The sequence below is a fragment of the Cryptomeria japonica genome, chromosome 5 (genome assembly GCF_030272615.1).
Source record: "Cryptomeria japonica chromosome 5, Sugi_1.0, whole genome shotgun sequence".
In the NCBI taxonomy this organism is placed as follows: Eukaryota; Viridiplantae; Streptophyta; class Pinopsida; order Cupressales; family Cupressaceae; genus Cryptomeria; species Cryptomeria japonica.
The window spans coordinates 273,736,705-273,751,685 of record NC_081409.1 but is presented as its reverse complement, the minus strand read 5'-3'; positions in this window follow the sequence as shown (position 1 = coordinate 273,751,685).

Below are 14,981 nucleotides of genomic sequence, written 5' to 3'. Positions count from 1 at the left end.
CAGAGAATTTTTATACGAAATTAAAACCCATTTCAGATTATACTGTCTAGATTCTAAATATGTAAATTTATTTAAAAATTGATTATTTTAACTATTTTTCATTTAATTTATACTAAATTGGGTCCATAAATTTGAAATATTAACTAATTTTGTTAATTTAATAACTTTTTTATTTTAAAGAATTTTGGAAAAAAAATTATATGTCATCAATCTACACAAAATTCTTTTGTATTTGAAAAAAAAAAAAATCAAAAAAGGTTTAGTTTACATCAAATTATGTGGGTCGTACACGTCAAATTTTTAAAACGATATTTACAGCCATTAAAAAATTAATTAAAAAAAAAATATTAGAAAAAAAAATACAGAAAAATATGCTCATCAATCTTCAGTGTGTTACAAACCATTTCCCAAAATGGTTTGAGAAAATAATTTTAATTTTGTCAAAAAGTGTGGGTCGTACACATGCTTGGTATGGTCCTGAAACAGGCATTTTTAAAACATAGTTTTCAGAACTCCATTTAAAAAGTTATTTTTTATTATGTGGGTATTAAAATAAATTATATATTTGGAAAGTAAACTCAGAGGGCTATCTTTTATATTCCTGACTTTTTCCAAGATTCAATCTCTAAGTGTTTCAAAATTTAAGCTCAAATGAGACAAAATCTGAAAATCAGGGAAAACACTTCCACTTTTTGGCCAAAAAGTGGACTCATCTTCTTGCACTGACCCTAAGATCTACGAAAAAGAAGATTTTTACAACCTATTCCTAAAAGTTTGGCATGATTTCTCAAGACAAGGTAGTAAATATTCGCCCTAATTATTTGAATTTTGCTCTGTCAAAAGCTGAACCTATTCGTCATTGTCGACTCTATCAAAATCTCTAAGCACAACTCGTAAACCTATTTCTTGAACACATAAAGAAAGGGAAAGATGTTGGGGATAGGGTTTGCCTCAAGCCAAAACCTGGTTTAGGAATTAATCTTGAAATTGAAATAGGAATCAAAAAGGAAATTACTACTAAATACTTTGTTTTCGAGGAAAAAACCAGATTTGAAATAAAAATGCTTGTAATTGAAATCTACCTTGATGAAGATTTTTTTGATCCTCATTCAAGGGTTTTAGGATGCCTTGTCGAATGTCTTAAAAGAAGGTTGATCATGGATGCCATATTGAATGCATAAACTTGACTTCACTTCTGCAATACTTGATGAATGATTGAATGCTTGGTCACTTGAATTCGCTAGAGTGTAATTGAGATCTTGATTGAGGTTTTGTTTTCAAATGAGAGGCTTAGACCTCCTTTTATACTTGACTATACATAGGAAAAATAATTAAATTTTTGGAGTAGGTTTACATAAAATCATATTTCTTGCTCATTTGAATAGACCAAAAATGGTCCCTAATTGAGAGGAGCAGGGTGTTGGGTGCCTTGGTCCTGAGCTAGGACGAGGGTGCCTAATACCCTAGTCCTATCAATTAGGAATCAAGCTTGGAGGAAAGGAAAAGAAGCAGATGAAAATGCAAAATTGTGGATGGTGTGAATAGAAACAAGAAAAGCATCAGATATGAAAATCCAATGTGCCAAGGTGAGGTCTAGGCAACGACGAAATTTTATGTAGATACAATTATGATGCTACACAAGGGAATTGCCATTTTTAAGAGTATTCTATATGACATAGCCTTTACGTTGTTTATCAAATATTTAAATATATTGTAAACATACTCCATAAATATATTTAATTCTAATAATCTTTGTTTAAGGTTGATTACAATATCACCAATAAAGTTTGGAGGCTAAAACTTGATTGTTTATCTCATCTTTCCAAATACCTAGTCTATCATACTATTGGGTTGACAAATAATATAATAATATTTGACAAGAATCTGTTTTGATAAATCCAAATTCCATGCCCATAAGAATTAATGTGAGAGAGAGTCAAAGTCATTTAAAAATATTTTATAGGTAAAAGGAACCATAAATTTATAAATATCAAGATCTTCCAACAAAATATAACAAATGATATTTATGAAACCATGATTTATATTATTATTGGTTCTTGTCACTAAATTATAGGGTAGGCTATAATTATTAATATCTTATTAAAATTTCTAAATACAGACCATAAAAATAAAAAAGAACTTTTTACTATTTTTGTTACAATGTCTTTGATATTTAAGTAATGCAAAGGAAGAATTTTTTTTAAGATAATAGAGAATACATATTTAATAATATGTTTATTGGAAAAATATTTAAGTCAAAAAATTAATAATAAAATAAAATTCCATAATAAGACCAATGTGAATGACACCTAACATAACTCTTTTTTCAAAGTAAAATCAATTTAATTCATGATAAATAGGACATGCAAGTGACATGAATCAATAATTACAAAATAGGAATGCTGGAAAATGAAAAATTCTCATAAATGTATTATTTTGTTCATTATTATATCATTATCATAACTATTTAATTTACACTTAATATTATATTATAGTTTTATATTTTCTTTTCACTCTCAAAAAATACAAAAAAATAATATATAATACAACTAAGATAATATTTCTAGATAATAATATCATAATATATTATTAATAAATATTATATTTTATTATGTCATGTTATGTTATGTTATGTTTTGTTTTTCCTCCTATTAATGTAAGTAGGGTTTTGAAAGGGCCCATAACCTTTTACATAGTGCAATAAAATACTCATTCAAGGTGAACAAATAGAGGTTAGGTGGCACTCACTCTAGGACTAGCATTGACACACCTTTCCTCTTACCATGAAGGTCTAAAATGTTGTATTGAGGAATTTTTATCTCACAATGAGGTATACATGAGGGGTATCTATGGGGTATGATCTACACTCCTTGAGGTATCAAGTATGAGATTTGAGCCTCTACAAATAAAGTTTCTTAGTCATTGTTGGAGGAACATCTCTGTGAACATACAAAAATTCATGAAGCAAGTTAGTTAAAGATTTGACAACCCTTATAGGTCTAGGGCCACTTGATACCCCACTCAGATTGCACCATGAATGCACTTTTGTTATATGCTTCATATTAGACAGGCTTTCACTTCCTACCCTTTTATATACAAGCTCAAAGAGAAAAATTCCTTGAAGTCATTTTGGGGTGATGAAATATCCAAGGAAGCTTCGCCTAAATAAATCTCAAGGTTTTCTCTTACATCCAAGATGCATTAAGGTGAGGGGAGAGGATACTTCTCTTTAGATTTTGGGCTAAAAGAAAAATAAGTGTGCCAAAGCACAAAACACTCAAATATAGGGGTTAATTCCATTAATAAAAATGAAAAGTTTTCTAACAACCAAGAAGATGAAAATAGGAAACAAGAAAATAAAATTACATAGATAAAGTGTTAGTAGTTTGATTTATTTTGTCTTGGACTCACAAGAACCATACACTAAAAATTGGAAATGAGTAGCATAACACCTAACCTAGAAGTGTAGGAAAACAACAAAATCTAGAACAAAAACTATAGAAAACATAAATCAGCATAAAAAATAGAACATTATAACTTGTAGATTTTATTAGTAAATTATGAAATTATATCTCACATATATCCAAAATTTATAGCTAACAAATTTAAAAATTAGTGACACAAATGTGAAATAGATTAATGTTCGATGCAAAAATACTTGTGATTGCAAAAAAGGAGGTTTGTAGCTACATACACATGAAAATAAGAAATAAATAAGATGTTTCTTCATGTTGGGTTCACCAGATCTTGTAGTGAAAAAATTGAGCATGAATATTAGACATAAAAGGTGACCACCAAACCTCTAAATCTAATAAAAAAATATGAACACAATAGAATAGAGGAATATAAATGAAAGATCAATCAACACAAAAAATCAATGAAATATGGAAACTCATGGTAAATCTCCAATGCACTTGGCCTCCATTGTCCTTCTTCTTGTGTGGAAAATGTGTCTCAAAGTTCCACTTCACAAAAAATTGTAATATAAAAGCCAAAGAATTATGAAGATAGAAGTTGATGATAATGAGGATTGATGTTCAATGTATAGATTTCAAGGGATTTTATTTGATGGTTTAGATTGATTTGAAGGAAGGATTGATTAACAATTGAGATTCAATGAGACAGGATGGTGAGAGACAATCAATCATTCTGAGTGAATTTGATTGAGATAATAACTCACGTAACTAACTAGTAAAGAGATATGATTGTGAGTGGAACTGAAGTGACCCAGTAGTTAGAAATAGTGGCTTTGAAAAAATGGGGAGGCAATTGATTAGTCAAATAAAAGTGATTGATGAGTCACTAGCTAGGACTGAGCACCAGTGTTAGTTAACAATTTCAACATGTGATGTAGGACATTTACGATGAAATGTTATTTATATTGAATTTTGGCTTTCAAAAATCTGAAATGAAATTGGAATTAGTGGGAAGTGAATTTGAATTGAATTTGGAGGGAATTTTGATTTATTTAAAATGAGTTAAATGAAATTAAATAAATTTGGGAAATTTATTAATTGCAAGGACATCATTAGATAATTAAATAATTTAAAGAAATTATTCAATTATGAGAGAAATAAGAATTGAATTTAATTAAAAAATAAAGATAATTTAGTTAAAGTGTGAATCAAGATTAATTAAATAATAATATTATCTAATTAATTAAGAGGTAAATTGGTTAATTGATTAAATGATTAGGAGGGAAATTTGAGTAATTAATTTGAAATAAAAGGTGAATATTAATTCAAAGGAATGAAGTCGAAATAATTAAATAATTAAAATTATTTATTTAAGAAAGAGGAATAATTAGTGAGGTTGATATTTGTAGGCATGAGATAAATTTAAGTGTCTACATGACCTTTTCATAGGTGGCTTATAAATTTGATGTGATGTTTCTTATCACAATCACATACTTCACTTTAGGTTTCCCATGACACATTTAATTATATGTTCTTATCACCTATCTTCTTATTCATACTATTGTCTATTTGAATGATTCATTTTGAAACATTAAATGAATGCAATTATTACAAATAGACAAATGGACACGGAAAATACAAAATTGACATAGTATTATATTGTTTCTATAGTCAAATAAAAATTATCGAGTTCCTAGCCTACTAGGGACTCTTCATACCTCCCAAATGCACTACAAATTACCACAACTAAATACTCAATCTTAATGTTTTCTTGATTGATTTAAGATATCTATATCAATATTCTCGATTTAGTTCAAAAAATTTATTATAAAATGACAAACTATATGTTAAGTGGGCCAATACTCTTCTCAAACTCTCTACTTTGTAAAGAGAAAAATATTTTTTATAGAATTTGGATGGAACTATGTTGCAACATGGCCTTTCTTATTATGGATATATGTGTTTCTTCTTTGTGGTAAATTTATCTTCTCTCGTTTGATTTTAATCTATTTTAAAATGCATGTTTGTTGTGTTTGTAAAATACTGCTTATGGTTTAAGTTGAAACATAATATTGATGTCTTAGTGGGAAAATATTTTTAATAGCATTAGTTTGTTTTTAATAAAAGAAAATTGAAATACATTTAATTATTCTTTACAAATAGAAGATTAGCTTTAAATTAGAATTATAACTGTTATTGTTGGCAATTTAATTTGAACTTATTTACCTTTATAATATATCAATCCCCTTAAACTATCATAGAAAATAACAAATTGAAATAGATTGTGATATTTTATTATTATTTTTATATATATAATATTGTCTTATTCTTATTATTTGCATACAAAATTATAATCTATTTTTAATACATTACTTATTTTAATAAATAATGAAAAAATATTTTATTATGTGGTTGAAAAAAAAAGTAAAAGGTTTAAGTGAAAATTATCTGATTATTTTGATTACTTAAGCCTAGGAGAGGGAATGAACACCTTATAGTTAAGCCATAAATACAAACGAAGCAAGAAAAGAGAGGGGTGAGAATAGACACTCAAGCATAAACACAAACTCATAGAAGAAGATAGAGAAACTTGAGTTAATGATCCCATAGAAACTTCCCAAAGGCAAAAAAAAATACCTTTTAGCCATGTTCTTCTAGCTTAGATTCAAAACCACATCCATCCCTACTCCTAAATCGACCTCTATATTATTAGTAATAGTAGAGAAATAAACTCCAACCTCAACCTCAAATTGGGTAGAAAATGATCTCTAGCTCAATAGTGTTGGCAACTGATAATGCCAATGCTATGTTTCATAGATACAACAAGCCAGTTTCTATTTCAATCTCGAGTTGTTAGCATTTAAAATTTTATTAAAAAGTCTGATGCATTGTTGAATGCATGTGAATAAATCTCATGAATCGTTTCTTATTTTAGTCTATCAACTCACAAATGCCTTTATGATTATAAAATATTTGTTTTGAGAGTTATTTTTTAAGCTACAATGTTTTGAATATAACAAAGATTTTTTTAATTTTCTATGTGAACAAAAGAGGCTTTGCTGAAGTGTGTTCTATTTTTAATTTGTTTTTGTTGGTGTAAATAAATATTCATTTTGGATATTATTACACTTTACTTAAGTTAACTTAGGATAATGCATCTCTTCGTAGTTTGGATTTGAGACACTTAGGGAAGTGTGCACATAGGGATAGAGCTTGTAGGAGAAATTCCACCTTTTGTGGTCTTATTTTGCTATTACACTCCACATTCGGTGGGTCATCCACCTCTTGTGGAATATTATAATATTTCTCCTACCTGCCCCTAGTATTTCTTACCTACCCTTGTTTCTCATTGAGCCACATGTCATAATTGTGTGCTCGTAAATCCATATGGCCTTGCCTATATAAGCAGGCCTATATTCATTGTATTGGTTAATCCAGTTGATCATTTGCATATTGATGAGAATAGAGTTTGTTCTTGTCATTCTATTGTCTCTCTTTTATTCTTTTCATTGTGCCCTTGATCTTGGCAAAATCCTACATGGTATCAGAGCCATTGGGGCTTCATTGATTAGTTTTTGGAGACATCGTGGAAGGCTTCTATTTTTGGATTTGGGGATCTTCATTTTTTGTGGGCGTCGTACAGCGATTTGGACATCACCATTGAATCCGGGAGGCCGTTTCCATGAATTTTGACTATAAAGTTGACCTATTTTGGTGAGAATTTTTTTTTCCCATTTTGCCTATTATTGTACGGATTTCGAAATTTTTTAATTATTTTTCAGAAAAAAAAAAGAAATTTTTTTTCAGATAAAAACGATAAAAAAAAATTTAAAAAAAAATATCTAAAAAAACAAACTTTTTTTGTTGTTTTGGGGGTCCGCAGACCCCCCCGTACTCCGCAGTACCCTACGTTGTAGGGCTGTACCTGTGTTGCAGGGATTGTTGGAGCCTCCACCACTGTAGATCTCCCCTGTGCCACCGAGACCCACGCTGCCCAGCTCTCGCGCCGCCGGGACCCAGCCACCACCGCTGGCCAGGACCTTCGGTGACCTCTAGTCTCACCGTCGGCCGCCGTGTACCTCTAAACCGATGGACCTAGACCCCGCCATGCAGAGCCCAGTCACTGCCACACACGTAGCCCAGTTAGATGCCACATCACCCGCCACGTAGAGCTGACGCAGACTACCACATCAGCCTGTCTGTATAGTACGGACGCCCAGTCAGCAGCGAGGTGAAGTTTTCATGATGGTCATACAGCCATCAATTTTAAGCTCATAAATTGTTGATGTCAGCACCACATCATCAGACTTTTGAAATTTTTTGACCCCCTCTCCATTGAGCTTTTCAGTTTTGCAGTCGAACTTTGAAAGGCCATATCTTGCTCATTTTTGCTCCTTTTTTGGTGCAATTTTTTTTGAAATGGGCTAAAATTTTGTGATCTTTGCAGTGGTGTGGTTATTTTCTGATTTTGGTGCATAGGTTTTTTGAAATTTTTGGATTCTCTGAGCTGTACCTGTCCAATCCTCAATTTTGCAACTTCAAAGGCCTCGTTTGAGCTCATACGACCTCCTTTTCAGGTGCCGTTTTTTTTGAAAGTGCATGTTTTTTTATCTACTTTCATAATCTATGATCAGATTTTAGAGATTTTGAGTGGAAATTGTACTTTCAGATATTGGTCTTATTTGGCCTATTAGGTACTTGTAAAGTGCTTGGATCTTAGTTTAGATCTCTTGCATTATCAGTTTGAATCTCTTTTGGCCCTATTGAGGCAGTTGTAAAATTGTAATCAAAAGTCCACTTTGCCATTTTTTGCAAGTGGCCCATTGTATACGCACTAATTATAAAGTGCCAAATCATCACTTTTGGGGGGGTTCTTTGATTGAGTGAATTTGGGGGGGTGTCTTGTGTGATTGTGCCTCTCTTTGTGCTCTTTCCATTTTTGTTGCAATGAGTCCTCATAAATTTCCACCTTTAACTCCACATAATTATGCATCATGGAAAATTAAAGTATGGAGTAAATTAATGGAAAAGGGTCTCACGCATTACATAGATGGAACAATAGCAGCACCACCTAATCCTAAGGCTGATCCAAATGCTCAGTTAGAATGTCTCACAAAGAATTGCTTGGCTCTTGGAACTTTGCGCAAGTATGTATCAGATGACCTCATTTTTCACATTGAGAAGTGTACAACAATCAAGGAGGCTTGGGATATGTTTCAGAAATCGTATGGTCAAGTTGATGAAATCAAAGGTTACAAAATTGACAATGAGCTCACCAACTTGGATCCCAAGAGTTTTGATACAATCCAAGATTATGTCACCAAAGCAAATGAGCTAAGAGCAAAGCTTAAGGATTGTGGAATTGACAAAAGGGATGCTCAGTTGATATTCAACTTGGTGGACAAGCTTGCACTAGAATATGCAGCATTTGTGTCTAGCTTCCAAACTAATCATTTGACAGTGGGGAGTTCCTATGTTATGTCGTCATTTGATGCTTTCATAGAAATGTTGATATTGGAACAATCTAAGTTGTTGAACATGGGACTTCTCAAGTCTTCAAAGTCTAAGGCTTTGGTGGAAAATCAAGGGAATCAAGGAAGTCAAGGCAAAGATTCCAACAAGAAGAAGAAGCACTCTAAGTCTAAGCCACACTAGGAAAAAGGACAATCATTCTCTCCATCACAAGGCGATTTTTCATCCTCTTCCAAGAAGGGGACACCACCTAAGAAGGATAAACCAGCTTGTGCATATTGCAAGAAGTATGGTCATGATGAGCATCGATGCCATGCAAAGCAAGTTGATGAGTTAACTAATCTTCTTAAGAAAAGCAACATCAACTTGCCATCTGCCTACACAAAGAAGGATTCATCTCCTTCCTCTTCCTCACATTCTAAGGGAAAAGGGCAAGCATTTGTGGCTACAACAGGTTCTTCACAGGAATGGATACTTGACTCGGGTGCCTCATATCACATGGGTTCTACAAAGGAGCAATTTTCTTCATTGGAGCCATCTAAGGTACCTCACATTTACATAGGTGATGATACACAAGTAGAGGTTGAAGGGAAAGGTTTAGTTGACATGGATGATGGAACATTTGAGAATGTTCTCTATGTTCCTAACTTGTCTACCAACCTTCTTTCTATCTACCAAATCACTCAATATGGGAATGGGAAAAAGGTTGAGTTTACACCAGACTCAGTTGTGGTAAAGGAACTTGATGATGATGCCTTGGTAGCAGTGGGACAAGTCAATGACAACTCAAGGCTTTATTCATTCTCCCACTTTGTGCCAAGTTCACCTTCTAGGGCCCTGCTTACTCATTCAAATTCAGAAAGTAAGCTATGGCATGAACGGTTTGGTCACCTCAACTACCGCTATCTTCAATAGCTCAGCACTAAAGACATGGTCACAGGTCTACCTCAAATCATTTTTTCAGAGGGTGTATGTTCAGGTTGTTCTATGGGCAAGCAGACCGAAGAGAAGTTTGATAAGGGGAAAGCTTGGAGAGCTTTGGAAGTTCTTCACCTTGTTCACAGTGATGTAGCAGGTCCATTTCCAGCACCTTCATTTAGTAAGGCCCGCTATGTTCTCACCTTCATTGATGACTACTCCCGCTTCACTTGGGTCTACTTTCTTATTCATAAGAGCGAAGTATTTGACAGATTTTAGGACTTCAAGACTCATGTGGAAAGCAATCAGGGAAAGAGGTCAAGATTCTTTGTACAGATAATGGAAGGGAATATGTGAACAAAAGACTTGAGAATTTTTCTACATTTGAGGGGATTGATCTTCAACATTCTGTCGCATACACTCTACAATAGAATAGGGTTGCAGAACACAAGAATCAGACTCTCAAAGAAATGGCTAGCTATATGATACATGCACATTCTCTTGATCCCGCCTTTCGGGTAGACGCTATAAGTTGTGCCACACACATCCAGAATTGGGTTCCTCACAAAGCTTTGCAAGGTATTACTCCTTTTGAGGCTTGGGCTGGTAGGAAACCAATTGTGAGACATTTCAGAGTCTTTGGGTGTCTCACATGGGCTCGCATACCTCCGCAGAAATGCAAGGCATTGGAACCACAGAGTCGGCCTTGCATATTTGTTGGATATCCTGAGGGTGTTAAGGCATATAGATTGATGGATCCTAAGACACATGAGGTGTTCATTGAGAGGAGTGTTCACTTTGAGGAAAGCTCTCCTAGCTTAGCCTCTCTACCTCCTCCACCTTCCTCCATTGTGGATAGTGATGTTAGTGATTCAGATGATGAGACTCCTACAACTCCAACTCATGGGGTTACACCTCCATAGGGTCCACTTGCAGTTGAGGAGCCTCATTCTCCACCTCCACCTAGACCTCATTAGGTTCGACAACCACTTGAGTCTGTGGTTTCTCTTGTTGGGGATCCTTTAGATACACAGAGAACTCGATCACAGCATCAGGATCTATCACATGCATTCATTGCTACCGCTTTCGATCTACAGACATTTAGGGAAGTATCAGGGGTTCCTGAGTGGGACCAAGCTATGGAGGAAGAGTATAGTTCCTTGATGAGGAACAACACATGGGATTTAGTCCATCTCCCTAAGGGGAGAAAGATGGTTCGATGTAAGTGGATCTATCAGACCAAGTTTGCAGCGGATGGTAGTGTGGATAAGTATAAGGCGTGGCTTGTTGCAAAAGGTTTCTCTCAGGTTGCAGGTGTTGACTATACTAAGACCTTTGCACCCATAGCCAAGATGAACTCCATTCATTTGACACTTGCTATTGCTGCAGCTCATGGTTGGTCTATACATCAGATGGATGTGAAGAGTGCTTTTCTTCATGGTGATCTTGATGAGGAGATTTATATGGAGCAGCCATAGGGTTTAATCTAGGATACTTCCTTTGTTTGCAGACTAAGGAAATCTCTCTATGGCCTTAAGCAGGCCCCCAGGGCTTGGTACGCCAAGATGGATTCCTTTCTTCTCTCCGCAGGGTTCACCAGGTGTCATTCTAATCCAAATGTCTACATTTTGCGACAGGATGACTCTCACTTGATACTTGTGCTCTATGTTGATGACTTGATCATTACAGGGAGTACTTCATCCATCATTAGCAAGGTCAAATCTGCTTTGCATGACAGATTTGCTATGATTGATTTGGGTCTTTTGCACTACTTTCTCGGGATAGAGATTTCACAGTCACCTTTTGGGATTACACTATCGCAGCCCAAGTATGCTCTTGATCTACTTGCACGCTTTCATATGGCTGATTGTAAGCCTGCTCCGACTCCCTTTCTTTCAGGAGTCAAGCTTGAGGCTCAGTGTTCTTCTCCACTAGTTGATGCCACTTTGTATCGTCAGCTTGTGGGTAATCTCATCTACTTGACTCATACACGCCCTGATATTTCATTTGTAGTTGGCATGGTTTCCCGCTTCATGTAGGAACCACATGAGCTTCATTGGAAATCCGCCAGATGCATTCTTCATTACATCCAGGGTACACATCACTATGGGATTCACTATGCAGCAGGCATAGGACTTCGCTTGGTTGGTTACATAGACTCCAATTGGGCTGGCGATCTTGATGATCGTAAGTCTATGGGATTCACTATGCAGCAGGCATAGGACTTCCCTTGGTTGGTTACATAGACTCCGATTGGGCTGGCGATCTTGATGATCGTAAGTCTAATTCTGGTTACAGTTTTCACCTTGGTTTGGGCCCCATTTGTTGGCAGAGCAAGAAGCAACATGCTATTGCTCTCTCTTCGACTAAGGCTAAGTATCGAGGCATTGTTAACGCAGCGACTAAGACCATTTGGCTCTAGCAGATCCTCACAGAGTTTGGATTCACCACTCCACGGCCAACATTTGTACATTGCGACAATCAGAGTGCTATTGCAATCTCGAAGAACCCGGTCTAGTACCAGTGGACCAAACACATCGAGATTCATATGCACTATATCCGAGAGCTCATCCAGGAGTAGGTCATTGATTTGCAATATTGTCCTACAGCAGAGCAGGTTGCTGACATATTCACCAAACCTTTCACCGAGAGTAAGTTCTAGCAGTTGTGAGCTCTCTTGGGGGTGTGAGATGTGTCATTAGGGGGGATCAGCTGACTTCTCCTTCCTCCCTTATGGGGGGGACTTTTTCCTCTTTGAGGTTTTGTCCTTCTTATTTGAGAGTCTTTTGTACTTTCATCTCTCTTTTGGGGGGCAGTTTTTTCCCACTGGGTTTTCTCCCTTTCTCTGTTTGTGAGAGATTACATTGCATTGTTTTTCTTGCATTTGCATATTGTACATGGGTACCTATCATGGCCTAGTAGCCGGGACCCATCTTGCATTGTTGACTTGAGTCTTCATTCCCCTAAGTTGCACTTAAGGGGGGGTGTTGGTGTAAATAAATATTCATTTTGGATATTATTACACTTTACTTAAGTTAACTTAGGATAATGCATCTCTTCGTAGTTTGGATTTGAGACACTTAGGGAAGTGTGCACATAGGGATAGAGCTTGTAGGAGAAATTCCACCTTTTGTGGTCTTATTTTGCTATTACACTCCACATTCGGTGGGTCATCCACCTCTTATGGAATATTATATTATTTCTCCTACCTACCCCTAGTATTTCTTACCTACCCTTGTTTCTCATTGAGCCACATGTCATAGTTGTGTGCTTGTACATCCATATGGCCTTGCCTATATAAGCAGGCCTATATTCATTGTATTGGTTAATCCAGTTTATCATTTGCATATTGATGAGAATACAATTTGTTCTTGTAATTCTATTGTCTCTCTTTTATGCTTTTCATTGTGCCCTTGATCTTGGCAAAATCCTACAGTTTTGTTAATATATATTTATGCCATCCTTATTTTGGAACTATTTTAAATCTTCATTTGGTATCAAAGTAGTTAATTTTGATTAAAATTTCATCATGTGAAATTCAAACTCTTTGTCAATCCCAAAATTCAGTGGAAAGGATTATGATCATTGGTGTATTAAAATGATAAAATTTATGATAGGAAAAGACTTGTGTGAAATTGTAGAAATAAAATATGAAGAGCCAACTAGTTAGAATGCACTTGTAACTAATTATTAAATGACTAAGAAGGAGGTTAAGAAGAAGAATGCCCAAGATTTATTTCATATTAAAACAACTCTTCATAAGAGTTTGTTTCTTGTACTTGTAGATTCAAAGATAGCTAGAAATGGCTAGACAACTCTAAAAGAATCTCACTAAGGAAATAATCAAATCAAGGTTGTCAAGACACAAACCTTGAAAAGGGAATTTGAGAATTTGAAAATGTAGGAAGATAGAAATGTGAGTGATTATTTTGTAAGGTTAAAAGATGTGGTCAATAAAATTGGTACTCTAGGAGAAATCTTAATAAAAAAAAATGTGATAAAAAAATTCTTGAGGTTTCTAACACTAAGGATGAATAATGTTGCATTATCATTGAAGAGAGTAAATATTTGTCTACCCTTGAGCATGATAACCTTGTTGGATCTATTATGTTACAAAAGGAAAGATTGAGAGATTCATCTTGAAATGATAATGAGAAGAATTTTTCTAATTTTTCAAGATAAAAAAGAGAAAGAAGAGATGTTCAATGAGGAAGAGACAAGCAGATTTGATAAGAGAAATATCAAATACTACCATTGTAACATGTATGACCATTTTGAAAGAGATTGTAAATTAAAATAAAGTACAAACAATAAAATGTAAATTATGCTCAAAATAGCGAAGAAGGTTCTTCAAGTAATTTATTTCTATCTTATAGAAAGGCTAAAAAAAGTTGTCAATGATGTTTAGTATTTAGATTTAGGGTTCTCTAATTATATGTTTGGTAATAAAGATTTTATTTCTAGAATTGGTGAGGGTTTTAAATTAAATATTATGCTTGGTGATGACAACCCATTAGAGGTTGCAATAAAAGGAGCCATGCATGTCTACACAAAGGAAGGTGTGAAAAGGTTCAAGATTTTTTTTTACACATTTAAGTTGAAGCATAATTTATTAACTGTTGGATAGATATGTGAAAAGAACTATAAGGTTATGTTTGAAAACAAAAAATATATAATTTATGTCAAGGAATATGATGTTCCCATTGAATATTGGTAAACATAACAATGATCTTGTCAATATGGCATATAAGGATGAAAGTTGGCTGTGGCATCTTAGGTATGGACATTTGAATTTTCATAGATTGAATTTATTACCCCATAATATTTGGTTTTTAGATTTCCTAAGGTTCAAGAACACAAATAACCTTGCAAAGGGTGTGCCAAAGGAAAATATGTAAGAGAATCATTCTCTAAAGACAACATATGGAGGGCCCATTACCCAGTTCAATTGATTCACATTGATATTTATGGTCCTATGCAGACCAAGAGTTTGGGTAAGCCATCATACTTTATACTTTCGTTTATGATTACTCATGAAACTATTAGATTTATTTTATGAATTTCATGCATGAATCCATTTATACATTCAAACAGTTCAAATCATTTTTAGAAAATGAGAAAGGTTATAAAATCAAATGTTGAAGGACTAATCGTGGAGGAGAATTATTCTCAAGA